Source organism: Trichechus manatus, unplaced genomic scaffold (genome assembly GCF_000243295.1).
Source record: "Trichechus manatus latirostris isolate Lorelei unplaced genomic scaffold, TriManLat1.0 scaffold00014, whole genome shotgun sequence".
Lineage (NCBI taxonomy): Eukaryota > Metazoa > Chordata > Mammalia > Sirenia > Trichechidae > Trichechus > Trichechus manatus.
The window spans coordinates 26,215,433-26,219,398 of NW_004443950.1; positions in this window are offsets into that span (position 1 = coordinate 26,215,433).

Here is a 3,966-nt window from a genome sequence, read left to right on the forward strand (position 1 = left end):
CAGACCTGCCCAGGCCTCTTCCTTCCCTCATCCTGGTCAATTCCTCCCTCTGCTGGCTGTTTCTGGTGCCTCCACTTCTTGGGGATGTGAGTCACAGAGGAGGCTGCCTTCACCCACTGTCTCGCTCCTTCTGCCCCACCCCCCACCCCCTAAAACAAAACAAAACAAAAAACCAGTCGCCACAGAATTATCTCTAAGTCGTGGTGACCCAATGGTGTTAGAGTAGAACTGTGATGCATAGGGCTTTCGATGACTGATTTTTTGGAAGATCATCAAGAGTTTCTTCTGAGGCGCCTCTGGGTAGACTCGAAATTCCAACTGATCCTGCCCATAAGGGAGGTGGAACATGGAGAGGCTCCCAGAGCAGAGAGTTGGGATACAGGAAAACCGGTCTCTTAGGAAGGGCTCCTGGCCTAGGGAGTGGCCTGGGCCGGCAGTGTATCTCAAGTGTCCCATTTCATTTGCCTTCATTCCTTCCTCCGTGAATGCAAATCACTGCGGATAATATCCCCTGTAGAGCCCTTTGTGTATCACCAAGCTCTTTATCCTCTTTATTACTTGGTCTTCACCACAACTCCAGGAGGTCTCATAAACACGACACAGACTCACAGTCACAATTTTCCAAACAGATTCAAATGCAGTCGAGTGAACGGAAGGAGGATGCTGAGCAGTTTTTCTCTGTGTTTATAGAAGGTCGAGCAGGGATAGCTTTCCATCAAGACTGGCATATTTAACCCATGAAGAAAGTTGTCTGGCCTCTCGAAGCATAGATCTCTGGGATGGAAGGATAGAGAGAGGTGGTGCCGTCCCTGCCCACAGGACTCCTTAAGAAAAGGGCAGACAAGCTCCTGTTCCAGACAGGGCCTGTTTTCACCAAAGGTCAGGACGCTGAGCTGCAGCCTGGGGAGTGCACACTCCGGTGCTGGGGGTGCAGGAGAATCCACTGGGGTACAAGAAGAAAATATGAGAAATCCTTTCTATATTTTTCCTCATCCTTTTAAAATTTCTATTTTTGTGTGCAAATGGATTACTGCAGTGTCATGCGTGTATATCTTGTACGTTATTTGCAAATAGAAGTATGCGCATATATTGTATGTTTGTGTGCCTGAAGACCAGTAAGTGGTGCTCAGTGGAAAGCTTCAGGATTGCTCGTCTAGATAATTTTCCCAGCTCTGGGGCCCTGTAAGGCCGTCATGCCAAAGTGGGGATCTCTCTGAAATCCTCCCGTTTTGAGGTTCGTGTTCTTCTCATTTTTTGTAGAAATTGAAATTTAGAGACTTTGAGCTAGAATCAGATTCCAAAGTCTACGCTCTTGATCACTACCTGGATTCTATGCAATTCCATACACTTATTTCTGAGTGCTTCCTTGGGGCCGTTGGGCCATGCCTCTGTGTGTGTACGTGTTCACGTCTGTCAGTTTGTGGTACTGTGGAGGTTTGCATGCTGAAATTGATTGAACATGCAGTCAGGATGCATTGGTAATTACTGTCGACTGGAACGTGAAAGATGGAAACAAAGAGAGATTGGTAGTTGGAAAATATGGCCTTGGTAATAGAAATGATGCTGGAGATCCCATGACAGAATTTTGCAAAACCAGCTGCTTCATTGCAAATACCTTTTTTCACCAACATAAATGGCTACTTACACGTGGACCTCCCCAGACGGAACACACAGGAATTAAATCGCCTCATAGTCATGGGAAAGATGGGCAATGAATAAGGAAGACCAAAGAATTGATGCCTTTGAATTTTGGTGTTGACCAAGAACATGGAATATACCACAGACTGCCAAAGGAACGAACAAATCTGTCTTGGAAGAAGTACAGCCAGAATGCTCCTTAGAAGCAAGGATGGCGGGACTACCTATCACATACTTTGAACATGTTATTAGGAGGGATCAGTCCCAGGAGAAGGACGTCAATGTGTCATAAAGTAGAGGGTCGGTGAAAAAGAGGAAGACCCTCAATGAGATGGATTGACGCAGTGGGTGCAACAATGAGCTCGATCATAACCATGATTGTGAGGATGGCACAGGACTGGGCAGTGTTTGGTTTTGCTGTGCATGGGGTTGCTACGAGTCGGAACCATCTCGACCACACCTAACAAACACAGCGTGTTTATATATATATATGTACGTATGTATGTATGTATACATAACACTATTATCAACTACATGTTGGCAAAGAGCAGGAATAGGGAAGATTTCAGAGAGATCCCCACTTTGGCATGACGGCCTTACAGGGCCCCAGAGCTGGGAAAACTATCTAGACGAGCAATCCTGAAACTTTCCACTGAGCACCACTTACTGGTCTTCAGGCACACAAACATCCAATATGTGCACGTACTTCTATTTGCAAATAACGTACAAGATATACACGCATGGCACTGTAGTAATCCATTTGCACACAAAAATAGAAATTTTAAAAGGATGAGGAAAAATATAGAAAGGATTTCTCATATTTTCTTCTTGTACCCCAGTGGATTCTCCTGCACCCCCAGCACCGGAGTGTGCACTCCCCAGGCTGCAGCTCAGCGTCCTGACCTTTGGTGAAAACAGGCCCTGTCTGGAACAGGAGCTTGTCTGCCCTTTTCTTAAGGAGTCCTGTGGGCAGGGACTGTACCACCTCTCTCTATGCTTCCATCCCAGAGATCTGTGCTTCGAGAGGCCAGACAACTTTCTTCATGGGTTAAGTATGCCAGTCTTGGTGGAAAGCTATCCCTGCTCGGCCTTCCATAAACACAGAGAAAAACTGCTCAGCATCCTCCTTCCGTTCACTCGACTGCATTTGAATCTGTTTGGAAAATTGTGACTGTGAGTCTGTGTCGTGTTTATGAGACCTCCTGGAGTTGTGGTGAAGACCAAGTAATAAAGAGGATAAAGAGCTTGGTGATACACAAAGGGCTCTACAGTGTCAGGGGATATTATCCGCAGTGATTTGCATTCACGGAGGAAGGAATGAAGGCAAATGAAATGGGACACTTGAGATACACTGCCGGCCCAGGCCACTCCCTAGGCCAGGAGCCCTTCCTAAGAGACCGGTTTTCCTGTATTCCAACTCTCTGCTCTGGGAGCCTCTCTATGTTCCACCTCTCTTATGGGCAGGATCAGTTGGAATTTCGAGTCTACCCAGAGGCGCCTCAGAAGAAATTCTTGATGATCTTCCAAAAGATCAGTCATCGAAAGCCCTATGCATCACAGTTCTACTCTAACACCATTGGGTCACCACGACTTAGAGATAATTCTGTGGCGACTGGTTTTTTGTTTTGTTTTGTTTGGCGGGTGGGGGGGGCAGAAGGAGCGAGACAGTGGGTGAAGGCAGCCTCCTCTGTGACTCACATCCCCAAGAAGTGGAGGCACCAGAAACAGCCAGCAGAGGGAGGAATTGACCAGGATGAGGGAAGGAAGAGGCCTGGGCAGGTCTGAAAAACCACAGCAAAATCTGTCATAAAATCCGCGTGAGTCAGGTGGAAAAGGTCTTCTAAGGTGTCCATAATTCTTAAAAGTAAATCCAGATTTGTGATTTCTGACTTTAGAGATTTCGTTCCCTCTCAAGCAACTCACTGTGGCCGCTGTAGATCCTGCAGTGAACTCTGGGACTGGGCGGCTGCCCTGGGCAGGGAGGAGTCCTGGGTGGTGCCAATGGCTAACAGGCTTGGCTGATAACCTACAGGTTGGAGATTCGAGTCCACCCAGTCGTGCCTCAGAAGAAAGGTGATCTCCTTCCAAAATATCAGCCATTGAAAACCCCGTGGAGCACAGTTCTACTCTGACACACATGGGGTCGCCATGAGTCCGAGTGGACTTGACAGCAACTGGTTCTGGGCAGGGCGCCCCAAAGGGGCACTTGAGGAGACCCAAGGAAGCGGAAAAGATGTGTGCAGCAGGAGTTTGCTTGAAGAATGATAAGCAGGAAACTTTTATATGCAAGAGTTAGCAGCTAGTGCCAGCCCCAGACTTCCCCTTCAT